We start from the raw sequence: 16,250 nt of genomic DNA on the forward strand, positions 1-16,250 counted from the left end.
CACACCCCCGTTTCTTCTCCTCTGAAAAAGTGAAATGTGAAATGTACCATATGTCCAAAAACAACAAGGCACAATAATGTTCAAGTAAGGTCTCTGATAACAAATGCAAAATAAAACGCAGAGTTCTGTTTCACTCTTAATCTTGTCATTCTTTTAGAGAGTTTTGTTTCTTTGTTTTTGCTGGCCAAATATTAACACACTGACAACTACAAAAGGCTCTCTCACTGCATGTTTTTTTTTTTAAAACCACAGTAGTGTGGCGATTTATGGCTATTTTAAAATAAAGCTATTTCTTTCCATGCAGTTTGGATAATATTTCAGAATGAGCATAAAGAGATTTGGAACTAGATAGAAGAGAAAGGGAACGGGGTTCAGAGAAATTCTAAAAACAAAAAAGGAAAAAATCCTGAACAGTGTGAAAGTGACAAATGGTAAAAAGGACAGTAGCGGAAAGGAAATCTGATGTTTAAACCTTATGCTCCTGGCTGGTGCCCATGGCAACTCTACTGACAAGTTGGTAAAAAAAACCCTCAAACCCTATTCTCTCCTTTGATTGCTTTCAAAGATAATCCTTGCTTCTTTTTCCTGGGAACCATGACAGATTCTCTCTTTTGGGGACGATGCAGGACTTTCTTTCATATTGGCTCTAATAAATAATGGAGTGTTAACGTTTTTTAGCTAGGAAATTTGATCTGCTTAGGACACATTTTCATGCTTATACACAAGTGAAGCATTGTGTGCTCTCATTCCTGAGAAACACAGGTATCTTCAAATGCTTTATATCGAGTATTTATGCTATTCTTCAAATTCTAAACAGAATCCAGCATTAAATAAATTCATGTACGGGAAACTAGCTTGAATTGCTCTATTGAACTCAGCATGTGGTATTCATGCTTTCTAAATTTAAATAAGGTTTCCATCTGTTCTGTCATTCAAGAATTTCAGTATAAGCTACTGCAGAGAGAACAAACATATATAGGCAAGGTAATACTTTAAATGCAATATATTTTTGTAATTACAAATCCCATCATTTGTTGGTTTATTATTTAAGAAATATGGCATGACAAACTGAAGCCATAGGGCATCACATGATGCACCTACGCCCCAATCCTGTCACTGGATCTATACTGGGGAACCTGTCAATCCTAGTTCCAGTGAAGTCTACCTAGCAGATCCAGTTCAAGGTTTGGGTCTTTTGGTTGCATTGTGACTGACAAGACTGAAGTAGAAATAAATCCTTGATCCTCCAGAATCTTTTTAATAAAAAGTCATATGGTTTCATACATTAGAAAAGGTAGGTTTGAGATACAATGCATGGGGTTCCAGATCTTAACTTCCACAAGCAAGAGAAGATTTGCATCAGGACTGTTTCGAATACTGAATTTGTTCATGCATTAAGATTTATTAAAAATGCCTATTGACTATTTTAAGTGCCTTGCATTCTTTGGGGAAACACACACACCCACACACACCCCCAAAATGGCTCAATAGGCACCAAGAAACTCCTCCTAATCTCTACAAATAAAATCCTTAATCTAGCCTCTCAGGGAAAGCCACGGAGAATAGGTAAGTGGCAAAGCATGCTCTGAAGTTAAAAAGAGCCTGGCTTCTTTGGGCCAAGGAGAGAGGGAGTTGCAGAATCAGGGATCCTTCATTGATGCTCTGCTCTCTCATTCAGACATAGGGACAGAATTTGAGTGCTTTTGCTGACTGTTTCTGTATCAGGCAGGGAGAGAAGCAATTGCCGAGACCATCTAGACACAAATCACTGATAACTTTAAGTGTTGCAGTTTTGATCTACTGCATAAACTTCCCTCAGAAACCCTAAGTAGTCATGGGATGAGAAGTAAAGTTTTGGCATGGGTTAGAAATTGGCTAAGACAGAAAAGACAGGTTAGGGAACAATAGTTTTCATCATGACATAAGATCAACAGTAAGCTGCCCCAAGTTTCTGTACTAAGGCTTGTGGTGTTTAATATATTTATAAAGAGTCTGGAAGAGGGCCCAAGAAACAGAGGAGACATTTATTTAGGGTAGTAAAGTCTAGAAATAACTAAAGAGCTTCAGAGGCACCTAGGAAAGCTAGTTGAGTGAGCAGTATAACAGCAGATGAGATCTGATGTTGATAAATGCAAAATAAGGCACGTTGGTAGGAATAACTTGAACTAGTTTTAAGTTATCCAACAGCTCAGGAAAAGAGTCAAGTGACATTATGGACAGCTCAGTGAAAAACTTCACCCAATGTGCAGCAATAGTTACAAGAGCAAAAGTGTTACAGGTTGGAATTTTCAAAATCACCCAAGTGACTTAGGTGCACAAGTGCCACTGCCTTTCCAATCCCACAGAGAAAGTGCAAGAAGCAGGATGGAAAGTATTTTAATTTTGTTACATAAAGTCAAGGATACACTATTTCCTTAGCATATTCTGGTCATCCCATCTAAAAAAGGATGTAGAAGAAATGAGGAGGGTTCAGAGATGTGTGATGAAGGTGATTAAATGGATGGAGAGACTTCTATCTGAACAGAGTTTGACTAGATCGGGGCAGGGACTGTCTTTTTATTCTGGGTTTGTACACTACCTCACACAGTTGGGTCGTGGTCCACAATAAAAAATTAAAAGAGATTGTCCTCAAAGTAAACAGTGTTAATGAATAAGAGGGGTTTGTCCCATATGAGGAGAGACTAAAGAGGCTAGGACTTTTCAGCTTGGAAAAGAGGAGACTAAGGATATGAGGCTATGATAGAGGTATATTAAATCATGAGTGATGTGGAGAATAAATAAGGAAAAGTTATTTACTTGTTCCCATAATATAAGAACTAGGGGCCACCAAATGAAATTAATGGGCAGTAGGTTTAAAACAAATAAAAGGAAGTTCTTCACACAGCGCACAGTTAACTTTTGGAACTCCTTGCCTGAGGAGGTTGTGAAGGCTAGGACTATACCAGGGTTTAAAAGAGAACTGGATAAATTCATGGAGGTTAAGTCCATTAATGGCTATTAGTCAGGAGGGGTAAGGAATGGTGTCCTTAGTCTCTGTTTGTCAGAGGGTGGAGATGGATGGCAGGAGAGAGATCACTTGATCATTGCCTGTTAGGTTCACTCCCTCTGGGGCACCTGACATTGGCCAGACAGGATACTGGGCTAGATGGACCTTTGGTCTGACCTGGTACGGCTGTTCTCATGATCTTATGTTACGGGGTCCACTCATCACTATGCTGCCTCCTCCTACCAGCTCTGGGGTTTCACTCCTTCCAGGCCCAACATCCTCCTCTGTCTCATGCACCCTTCTGGCTCTCTTTCTGCAACTTAGGGCACTTTCTCTTCATGGCCTGGGCCTCCAACCAGGTCACTGTGTGTTTTCCCCTTCCAGGAGTTATCAAAATCTTTCCATCCAAAATGGCAGTCTTTCACACTGCCCTGACTGTGCCACTTCCCCGGTGGCTGGTAGAGGAACCTGAGCCTACCCTCTACTCTGGATTCTAGCTCAGGGACTTTTTAATCAGAAGCCAAGGTCTGCACCATCTTCAACCTTTCTGCAGTTTCCCTGAGCCCTTTTCTACACCCTCTCCACCTAGGTTTCCTTCCTTCCCGCCATAATATCCAGAGAGCAGCTACAATATCCTTCACTGCAACCCTTTTCCACTGCAAACTTTCTGTTTTTATACTAGCCCTGCCTACTCTTTCTCAGATGGGCAGCTTTATCAATCTGGTCCTTATTTAGGCCATCTAATCCCCCTCAGGTGTTGCATATCTGCTTAACTGCCTCCTCTCAGCTTCATTAACCCTTTCTAGGCTAGTGTGGGGTGAACACCCCATCACAGGGTTGTGATACAGATATTCAAAGTAACAGCCTAGAGGAACTAAGGCATGCATTTCTATTTACCCATTCTCATAATACAAGATTAAAGGGGCACTCAATGACATTGAAAGGCAACAAATTTAAAACTGGGAAAAGAAAATATATCAAATAATTAACCAGTGGAACTCATTGCTACTAAGGATTGTTGAAGTCAAGGGATTAGTGAGGTTTTTTTTTTTTAAATAAAAAGGACTAGTCTTTTAAACAGTGCATTAGAAAATCTACAGTTATTGTAGATAGGACTAGAACATTATTTTGAAAGAAGGAATATAAGATCTCATATGCTAGGTGCCAACTGAGGAAGATATTCAAGCATAAACTCAACTTTAAACTCATTAGTATTCCCACCAAGGTCAACGTGACTAGTCATATTCGATGAGTGGGCAAATTACTCTGTAGCAGTCCAGGTGAAGTGTTTCTAGCACTTCCCTCTGAGGCATATGGTACTGGTCACTTAGAGACAAGACAGTGGACTAGATGGACCTGGGGTCTGATTCATTATGGCTTTTTAAATACATTTCAAAAAGATGTTTACTTAAGTAATCAGGTTTAAGAAAGTACATTTGAGTTTAAGAAAGAAAGGAAAGGGGTTAGAAAAGTGGGAATAAATAGCCTGGAGAAAGCAGATGGTGCAGTTGCTGTAATGGCCCATCAGAAATGTATTATTTTAGCTGGAATGCAAAATAAAGAGTCTCAGCATTTCTATTACTCATAAAATGAAATCTAACTAGTATGTAAAAAAATTCCTGCTTTGTTATCCTTTCAGGCTTTCTTGTTGTTACTTACCAATAACAAATGACCAGATTGTGGTAAATTAGCTTAGATATTTCACTAATATTTAATTTAGTCATTCTAGCTGTTAGTAGCAGCTGTTTAAGAAAGGAAAAATCTAAATATCTGTACTCTTCAAAATACATGTAAAAAGACAAGGAGGTCAGGTTTTTTCAAGCTTTTCTCTGCAACCACGAGGGCTAGAAGTTTTCATTAAAAAAAAAAAAGCTAAGAGTCTCACATAATCACTTGAATCCAGGAGCTGGGTCTTCAAGAAAAATGCCAGATATTGAGAGTCACAACATACTCAAGAACTGGCAATGCTGTTCTAGAATGTGTTACTTAAAGAGGCATCTCATTGATAGGGAACTTGAGTCGGGTCAGGACAGACGTATTTCATTTGATTCTATCAACGACCTATGGGACTTTAGGCAAGACTCTGTGCCTCTGTTTCCTTTTTCTTATGTTTTCTTTATTGTCTAAAGAGACAGGACTGTCCCTATGTGTTTGCACCTAGCACCATAGGGCCCTTATCTTGGTTGGGGATGTTGGTGCTACTGTAATACGAATAATAAATAGAAGGTGCAAGCTAACACATTCTAACAGTACACCTTTAGATTCTAATCTGGACAAAAAATTACAGGAAGAATTTCACCTAGGGTTTCAGGTCTGTCAGTGGGTGAGACTGCAAGAATCTCCTTAGCAGGGTCTGGGATAATTGCTTCTCAGGCAGTGTGGATGGGGAACAGGTCACAGTTCTAACCTGCTCCCCCAATCTCTCTTGCTGAGGGTTGGGTTCTCATGTAGTTCTACTTCCATTTCCCTTCACTGAAGCAACAGCCACCTCTTCACCCAACCTTTGGACTTGTGCACACACACATATGCTGCCTGGCTACACTCCCTCACAAGCTTTGTACCCCATGCTACCATCTCTCATCCCCATTGCTGGATGGTGGGTGTATCTACAGCAGGCTTCCATCAGTGCACAGCAAATAGGACCTGTGAAATTCAGGGGCTGCTGTCCTTCTGGCCTCTCTATCTTGCCTGCCTTCTACAACTGCAAAGCAAGGACAGTTCATTAAAACAGAAATATCATCTAAAATTTAACTCCTAATTTAATTTTTTTTAAAGAAAGGTTGAAGACCTTTTAATATTAGTGAAGATGCCCGGGAGATGAAAGCAAGAAGTTAACAAGGCTTTGGGAAATGTGAGAGATGATTTTTTATATCACATTACATTTATGAAGGCAGCAGAGGGGGAATTAAGCACAAATGTAATTTCCTCCCTCCCCATCTAAAAGTCTTCACAAAAATGAAAGTTTCCTTACCTTGTAAATTAGACAATTTTTCCATTCTAGATCAATGAATTGCAGATTTTCCTACCTTTTAAAATGTGTGCAGTTTTCAATAGGAAAATAAGCAATGAATACATGAATAAAATTTTATTACATTCCAGAATCATGTATCATGCTGCTGGCTCTCTCCCTGCCATGCTAGCATTGTTCTTGGAAGTAGTGTCCCTGGAAAATGGTATTTCTCCGATTAGCATTAGCAACAAAGAGCATCAAACCCTATTGAATATGCACTAAATAATGCATGGGTATTAGTTAGATCAGAGATTGATGTTTAGAAGCACCAGAATTTTCAGGGGTAGCCATAACAGCTTTATTTGAAATGCATTGTACTTGGACCCTGCAATAAGATAGTTCGCTTTTGCTGCAGTGAGCTCTAGGCTATATAACAAAGTTGCTTCAGCATTTATCACTTCCACATCTGTAGTCAGCAAGAATAGTGGATTGAGGAGCTGTAACTGCCATAGTAATCCAGATGTGACAGGAAACCAAAGCAAACAGGCATTATGATGCAAGCTTCCTTTACCCCATGCATCTGGGCTGATTCTGTACTTGAAAAGGAGATATTATCTTTATGAAACAAAACAAGTCACCACACAAGCAGAATCCCTGAAAGAGGAAAAGGAGTAGGAGATGAAGGGAAGTGTGATGGAGCAGAGAGGTCCCATACCAGCAGAGGTGGTGTTCAGAAGAGTTGTTTGGGTCCAGCTAGCCCTGCCCTGCTATACCTGCAGCCAATGCCAAATCTGGAGAGGGACTAAAAGGAGAAAGCCTGACTCAGATTTCAGGACTGATGGGCCAGAAAGGAGTATAGAGCTGTGTCTCAAGGGTTGTCTTGCAGAGTTGTGGAGACAGGTCTGCTAGCTGGAGCAGTCCTTGGGGAGGAACAGACAGACCAAGAAACACTCAAATCAGAGACTGGTTGGGGAGCCAAGCCCAAGGGAAAGGACCCAGGTGCTTCTTTCCTAGAAGACTGGGAGGCAGCCCACTATTGGTGTTTTGGTTATAAAACTTTTTGTGGCTGAGCCTCTCAGTCCTGCCCAATAGGGGAATAAGACTGAAGGGACAATTAGCTGGTGGGCCACAGCCCACCTCAGTGGTCACTGAAGATGGAGACTTTTTCATTCCCTGGGAAGGCTCCCGGTTGCATCTGGGCTCCTGGAAGATTCACTATGGGAGCAGGGGGCACTGCTCCAGCTACAGCACTATAGGAAGTTTTAAAATCATAATCTCCAATATAAAAATACTGCTCACGGCAGCATCCAGGCACATAAGACTCCATCCATGAGAACTATGTAAGCCTATTAAAGAGGTAGTCCAGAAGTAGCAGGCTGTTTCTTTGGTCACGAGACAGCCACAGGTGAGGTCCCAGGAATGTAGTCACTGTCAGCCAGTCTGAAATCCTGAGTAGCACAGCTGACTAATTTCCTACAATTGTATACTCAGTGACCCCTGAATAGCATAAAAGCAGCAAGTATGAGTGTGCTCCAGCCTTGCAGCTTCTTTCACTGTGTGTGGCACCTGCAATAGGTTATGTTATGTTGCTCTATGAATTTCTCAGGGTGACCTTTAGCCTTCACAGCTGGAACTGAGGGTTTCAGCTCTTAGATGACTCAGTTGTTCAGTACAAAATCTTTTTCAGAGTGTGTGTCAGAATTTTCCTGGTAGTTCCTTCCTCGCTGTCTGAGCCTGCTAACCTGCATCCCTCTCTACCTTACTTCTGTTCCTCTTCCATGACTTCCTGGCACTCCACCAGCTTTTCCACTGTATTTTGCTTCAGTTCCTTTCCCACAGTTTCAAGGGCTCCCTTCAGCATAGGCCAGTGGTATATTTAAAATCACCTCTACATTAAAAAAAAAAGAAAAGAAAAGAAAAACTATAAATATGTAATAAAGAAAAAACAGATCTGAAGAAGTGTCACTGGTGCAAGATAATTAGTGAGACTCAAAACATCCCAAAGAATGGAGCACAGTTACCTAGCTGCCTTTGCAAGCAGATGCCTCTCTTGCTACAAATGAATATATCAATCACCACAACACATGACTTTTACTCACATGAGTAACCCTTACTCACCTGGGACTACTCCCTTGAGTAAACTTAATTCACCTATGTCTTGCAGTGTTTGGCCTTATTCATATTCAGAAACCACTTCATCAACTACCAAAATGCAGCCATTTCTGGGCCGATATATGGCTTGAACTCAAAAGCACTATTCTACAATGGAGATCAGAAAGTAGTGAAAAAATGCAATAGTTTTCCCTCTGAAACTGCACAGAGAATTATAAACAGGCAGAACGTAATTATACATACTGGAATTTGGTTAAAATAATATGGCTAAATCGCCTATGCTTCCAAAAAGGGACAAGGATTTTTATGACTAATTTGAAAGACAGTGCTTCCAACAACACATTCCCCAGCAAAAGCATTACGTTCGGCACTGGGTTAGAGGAAAGAATAAAACTGCTATTGTAGGGATATTAAAGAAGGTACTAACAGTGATTCCCCCAAGTAACAGTGACCCTCCAGGTTCACCAAGTACAAAACTCTTTTAAGTTCTTATGTTAAAACTTGTAAGCTCTTGTCTGCAGAAAACGCTGATTGTATCTGTCCCGTGAAAGATACTCCATTACTACGTAAACCTTACAAACAAGTTAATTGACTTTGTTCTTGAAGTAAACACTATGCTAGCCTTAAGCTGTAATTGATACAATGTAAACAAACAGACTCCAACCCTCTGTGATTACAGGGCCGGGAATCTCATAGGAATTAACACTCACCCCAAAGTGGTGGAGACAATAAATTAAAATATGGTTAAGATATGGAATGTATGTTGATGAATGTTTGATGTACGTGAATGGTTAAGGAGGTACCAGCCTGGAAAAGATCTATAGGCTGAAAAATGTGTCAAGTGGACCACCAGACAACCCCCGGAGGGTAAACTGGGATCTACCTCAAACACCTGGAAGGAATGTGCCACCAGGAATGTGCCATCTGCTAATTGAGCCAAGAACAGCAGGATGAAACAGTTCCCATAGACTAACATAGGAATTAATTCCTATAAAAATGGACTCTAAAAACTGAGGACTTTGAGTCTCTGGTTCTGCAGCCAACCTCCAGGAGCATCAGGTGCATCTGACACAGACTCAGCTCCATCCTCATGACCAAGATACCTGGCCAGTAACTTGGCATGAGCAACGTCTAGGCTGTTAACTATAACACCTATACAGACCTGAATGAATGATTGTGTGAATCACACAATCATTCATTCAGGTCTGTATAGGTGTTATAGTTAACAGCCTAGACGTTGCTCATGCCAAGTTATATATATGTGTTATATATATATGTGTGTGTGTGTGTGTGTGTGTGTGTGTGTATAAGGAATAAGTAGTAATAGGAATTAGTCAAACAACATTGTTGACTTTTGTCTTTTGCTTTATTATATTTACAATAAATGTGGCATCTTTGCCTTATCCCTCTTAATAAGATCCTGCTGGTTTTTATTATATTGGTATAACACTATGAAATAAAGCACTATTTTTCTCTGTAGGTCTCCAACCATACAATCCATGGTGAAATGGTAAGATCACAGTCCAAGATGTACAGTTTCAGCATAGAGTGGTATGCAGAGTACATCATATAACAAAATGGAAGCTTTACAGGCAGGAATAATTCACTTTACTTTAGCAGTAGGTACTTTCTCCCATCCTACCCACTGCTGGAGGAAACATCTTTAGCAGAGACCTTGTTAAGATATACTATAACATGCTTTACATCTGACACTCCTGCACTGTACACCAGTAATGTCAACTCAAGAGATCTGTTCTTGCCAACACATTATCCGATCAGCAGATGATTTGACATGTTCTTCCTTTTAACAACATAACAGGCAGTAACCAGAATCTATTGAGTTTCTATCAGCTTGAATTCCCTGCAAATCAGAAGGATAATGAAAATGCAATTCGCCATGCATACATCCTCCCTAATAAAATACTCATCATTGCTCCAAGTGAACAGGTTCAATTAATTTGGTAGATTGGCATTTCAGTTCTTTGATGAGATTGAGCAGTGCTTTACAATTTCAGAAATCAGCTCCCCCCCTTAAAAAAAAAGAAAGAAAGAAATAATGAGGGAGAAACAGAATTGTGTTCCTGCCCTTGTAGGCCTACAAAAAAAGATAACATTCCTTTGTAATTCTCCAAAGTGGAAGGCAGTAGATAAACTCAATCTTCATCTACTTTTTATACAACTGTGTTGCTTGTTTAATACAACACTTCTGTAAACATTCCCTGTAGAGCCTCACAGATTTTTACATTTCAGAACTGATTTATGAGCTCAGAGCTATGCTTGCTGCTTATGGTATTCATATGCCTAAAACTGAAGAAAAAGTGAGCCTGAGTGATGGATATAATTTGTTAACAGGATTTAATGACTATTTGTCTGTGTTCCCTTTCTGTTTCTCTGCAAAGTCATAAATTGGTGCAAGATTGATTTAGTGACCCAGATATTACTTCTTTCACAACCTGGGTCATTTTTCCTCACTTTTTGATCAAAATGACTGCATACAGTAAAAGTCTGTCTGTGCCTTTTTTTCATCACGTTATAATATTCTCCCCTGAACTGTAATTTGCAACATAAATGCTAAAATGGCCATGTCAAAAAGAAATACATTATTACTTTTGCTAGGATCAAAAGAAATTAGGCATAGCTGAAGCCTAAAAATGAATCCTTACAGCTCTCCCCTTGATAAAATTAGCTCACTTTGTCATGTTGTGATGTGTTCAATTATCCCTCGGTCGTCAGATAAACTGTGCCTTTCACAAAGGAGATAAGAGCTGATTGAACATCTTTGCTTGAGCAGTGTCCCTCTTATGCTACCTCCTGGTAAGGCGAAGGTATAAATAGCCCTGTCTGTGCTACATAAGATACTTCCCATCTGTCTGTAAACAAGGCTTCATATATATTTATTTATTTTATGAGTTATATAGAAGTTCAAGGGCATAAAGGATGATATCATTGCCAATTTCCTTCTGCAAGTAATATGGTATCAAATACTGATTGACTGTTTTAATTAAATTGTGGATAAATTTTACAACCAACAGTTAATTATGCTAAACTAAGGATAATCAGAGATCCCATGCTTCAGGGCATAAACTTCTAACTAAAGAGGTCAGAAAAGAATTTCCCCACCATCAATAGCCAAATTAGTTCTGTACATTACAGTGTCCCCCCACCCCCTCTGAAATATCTAGTATTGACTTCTGCCAAGGATGTTACCAGATTTTATAGACTGATCAGGTATGGCAAGTTCTGTAGGTCAGAGCACTCCCTCCCTTGGAAAACCTACAAGATGGATCTCTTTGGGAGGACTCTCTACTGCAGATTCCTCCACATCAGTTTGTCATGGGAGGTTAGCCCCTCATGGCACACAGCATGACATTTTCTCAGAAACCCAATGAAAGCCCCTTTGGGCCAACTGAGCCCTGCATAGGATCTGTGGGGAAATGCTGGCAAAGCAGAAATGCATGGTTACAGCACAAACCCTAATCTGGTGCAGGATGCCATGATATGGGCACTGGGAGTGGGCCAGGAAAGGGACCACTGGAACTAGGGCTCCCCTTTCCACTCGATAACTGACTTTATGCACCCAGAGTAGATTTCACCCCAAGTGCACAAGAATTTAAAAAAAAAAAATCAATAAGAAGACCTACCAATAAGAAAACAGTGGGCTTTAGTTTATATGTGGGAAGAATAAGGTAGTAACAAAATCATTGCAGCATCTCAGCTTAATTATTAAATCACAAGAACTACCAACCCAACATTTTTATTTTACTTTATTTTTTAATTCAGAGAAGTTTTTTCCTTCTTCAATTATATGGCAAAAGAAAAAGCCTTGACTAAAAATAACTCTAATGCATGAGACATTAGAAAATGGTGGATTAAGGTTACCCAGTTAGCTATCATCTGAAATAGCTTTCAGCGTGGCACAAGTAGTCATGATAGGGAGAAGCAAGAAGGAAAGTTAATGTCATGGGTCAAGATAGAAAATTTCATCATGAAAGCATAGCAATTCAGGGAACTGTCTTTTGAAAGCAAAGTGATAGAACAAAATCACAAGAATGCACACTGGCAATATTTAATGCCAAGAGACTTTCTACAAAAGGCATAGCGAAAACAACTTCAACATACAAAGCAAATATCTGTGGAGTCCTCTTTTAGAGGAATTAGAGGAAAAAGAGTCAAGTGTCTGCAATATCAAGATTTCCATTTAAAGCAGATTATCAAAATTCTTATTTACTTACACTATATAGGAGGGGAAGAGACTTAAACTTTATTTTACCCACTGCTCAAATAAGTAAACTGAACAACAAGATAAAAACCTAATTATTTACAAGAAATATGGATTTAGGCCAGACTGAACATCTCTGCCTCAGGAAAAGGACAGGGCATAGAACCACCCCTCCAATGCCCCATCAAAGGAATTGTAATTCAGTCATAATTTGCTCCTTGCTTTCTTTATGGTACAAGGAAATCTGCAACAGCCCTTTACCAGTCATAGATTACTTCTAGAGCTGGTGTAAAATGTGAAATTTCCAATTTGTAGGGAAACGTCAATATTTCAAAACATTGTTTTTGTTCTGATTCAGAACAAAACCAGAATTACCCACAAAATGGAAATTCTGAAATTTCTCATTTCAAAGTTTTTTTTCTTTTGTAGAAAACAGCTTTTTCTAACCAGTTCTCATCCCTCCTGCTCCTGTGCCAGCTCAGCTGTGCTGGATGGTGCACTGGGGTGGAAGATGAAGGCAGGGCTATTATTCCCCCTTTTCCCTGTCCCCTCCCCCTGCCAGTCCCAGCCCCATCCTCCCACTCTCTACCCATCTGTGCAGAGGACAGGAGACTAGCAGCAAGGACACAGCAGTGTTTTGGGAAAGTTAGGCACAAGTATCACAGGGGTCGCTTATGTCTCCTTATGTTACAGCGTGACGTTATAAGGAAAAGAAACCCAGTTTTGCCTTAAGGTTTATGTACTTTAAACTACATTTCTGCATACCTGTCCATATGACTACATTGTACTTCAGAAGGCTCAAAAAAATGATGGAAGTGTTAGGTGCCACTGCTGATTACATATGGAAGATACAGGTTTTGGGAGTGCTAAAAAAAAAAGGCTATTGCATCTGAGAATTTCCTAAGTGCTTGAAATATACAGTAACAAAGCAAATCTTAATTTGAACTCCACTGAGTGTATTTGAACATGTGTCTAATCTAAATGGAATAGCATGGGAACAACAAAACTGGGTTGTGTAATGGCTGTTGAGAAATAAATTATTCTTGGATAGTTGTAGCGCATCAGTCCATCTGTGTATTAAGGCACACAGGCTGCCAGTGATTGAATGATTTATTTTGTGGCTTCAATGAGCTGACAGAAGCTGGGTATTTCAAAAAGGTTAATATTGTTGTCACATACCAAAGGTCAGTATCCTCAGACTCTGCTGGCTACTATTACAGCTCCCCTGTTCTTTGGAGAAAAAAAATCCATGCGTATAAAATAGAGCAGCAACAGAAAAATAACCCCAAACTCATGTGAAATGGTTAACACAAACTCAGATGTCTAGGAGGAGGGTTATGCTACCTGAACCTCCTGCAGATGAAAGTGTTAGTCTGCTTCTCTTCTGACATCAGTAATTACTCTCCCTCAACATCCATGGCTTTCTTATTACATGGTCACTTATTCTCAAGGCATTCCTTTTGCAGGAGCCCATTCCTCAGACGTCGTGGATCTACTAACTGAAGCCCATATTTGCTTTCCCAAGTATAGTTCATTGTCAGTGACTGGGCAGGCACTTGTTACTTCCATTAGCACAGAAGCACTGTCAGCAGCACTGTGGATGACCTCAAGAATGAGAGCCAGTGATATCCGTGGGAGGTATGTTACTGTCATCTAACAATGCCAGAGTATGGATCCTGTGAATTCAATAGGGTTTTATTTTAAAGTAAAATTCTTTGTTAAAGACAATGACGTCCCTGCCTGGCCAGCTGATTGCGCACAGCAAGGCCTTGATAGGGTGTGCTTGAACTGAGGTGGCAAAGAAAATAACCAAAATGAGCCATATTTGGACTGTTATGAAATCTGGAATGTGTATGCAAGTTAGTGTGCAGTCTACGGGGTATTATCAATTGGTGTGTTGAGGCCTCAAAGGCTATTCCAGCTACTAGTCAGAGTAGCTTTGACAGAGTGGCTCTCTGCTACAGTCAAGGAAGTAAGACCTCTCTCTCTCTTTCCTTAGAAGATCCCAAGTTTCCAATGGAGGTTCATGCTGGTAAATAAATTTTTCCATGTTAATGGTGTATGTAGAATGTCTATAAGGAAAAATAAAACTAAAAGAGATTTCATTCTCATAATCAATTAACCTTTAACACTAAATTAAAATTCTTTATACTATCACAGCTTGTCCCCAAAGGAGTTCTGGGGGTTCATTCAAGAACTCTTCCCCAGACAGTTATTATAAAAAATAATTTAAAATTTATGCATATGATAGCAAGCAGGTGCTTTTACACTGCCCCTCCCTTGCTTGTCAATGTACAGTGGTGCAGGCAGCTTATTTATCCACCAATCCTGCATTACCAGTTTAAATACAATATAGATATGAACTATAACTGCAAACATCTATTATATTAATCCAAGATAAGCATAAAACTTATAATCAGCGTTCTCCTGTATTAAAGGGCAAAACTAACTCAGTTTCTTATTTTTCTAAAGATGACTTCTGCAGCCCTGGTGCAGTTCTATCAATTCCTCAATTTTTAATCTCTTTACACTTCTCATCTTCACTCAAGGACTTGTATCCCAGACATCATTCTTCTGGTTGAGTAGGACCGATCAAGGCTGGTTTTGAAATCTGTTCATAGACTTTGGTCTCTGTTTTGTCGTGTTGGGTAATCCCCTCCACCATTTTGTCCCAGGGATGGAGAGACTGGGAAACAACTGAGTCTGCCGAAGAGCAGTGCACAACACTAGGTATTATTATCCTTAACTCTGTTAACCCATGTCCTCAAAACAGTTTATTCTTAACTCATAACCTTTTTGAAAATTTGAGCTGATAGGATATCTATCTATATAAATAAATCAGCCAGCCATTGGATAAAGCCAGAATTTGAAATATTAAGTAGTCGACTCTTACACAGGGTGAAAGGACTTAAAGAAGATTGCATTGGAAGCCCCATATCTAACCCAGTCTGTGTTCTGAGTTGGGTTTTTCATTTCTGGTTCTTACGCACCTGAGTTTGTGAGATCACTGCCACTGTTTTCAGTCCCTACCTTTTGTAGATATGGATTTAACTATTGCCCTTTCAGACTGTCTATGACAACCAATCATCAAACGTGTGTTCTTACAGTGTATATATGTTCCCTGCTGCGTTTTACTAGATGGAAACTCAGACCTGCTCAAATGTGTGGGCACACATGTGCACAGCAAGAGAGATGTCATCCTCTACTGGCTGCAGATTACAGCTTATACACCCTAATACACACCTGTACAGGTGTGTGAGTTTTATGAATTTGTTCTACCTGATTACTAATTAACCCAGCCTCTTTCCAGATGACAATTCGGTATAATTTTACTCAGCATTTTGGAGATTTGAGTTTTTTTAACAAAAACCCACTGTATTAATACAATGATACAGAGTCATAGTTAAAACTACAAAACTGCAGGAAATGCAGAAAATAAGGTTCTAACGGGATTGTTAACTCAGCCACATAATACATACTTGGTATCATAAAAGGAGTACAGCAGCAATTCATCAAGCTTTGTATAGAGCCAGAAGAACAGGAATACAAATTACTATGTACCTGCAATGACACTGAGTTATCATTACCATTGAAAATGTAACTGTTGCATTCCTAGTGTTTTGTTATTTTTAAACAGCAGAAACGGAAGGAGTTCTAAGCTGAGAAGCAGCTATGTAAAAAAAGGGCACCTACACACTCAACTGATCTACTTTTTGTATATACTCAATTATATCTGTAAGAGCAGCAAAGAATTCTGTGGCACCTTATAGACTAACAGACGTTTAGGAGTATGAGCTTTCATGGGTGAATACCCACTTTCGTCGGATCACATGCATCTGACGAAGTGAGTATTCACCCACGAAAGCTCATGCTCCTAAACGTCTGTTAGTTTATATGGTGCCACAGGATTCTTTGCTGCTGTTACAGATCTAGACTAACATGGCAACCCCTCTGATACTCAATTATATCTGATGACTTCAGTG

Source organism: Gopherus evgoodei, chromosome 5 (genome assembly GCF_007399415.2).
Source record: "Gopherus evgoodei ecotype Sinaloan lineage chromosome 5, rGopEvg1_v1.p, whole genome shotgun sequence".
Classification (NCBI taxonomy): Eukaryota; Metazoa; Chordata; order Testudines; family Testudinidae; genus Gopherus; species Gopherus evgoodei.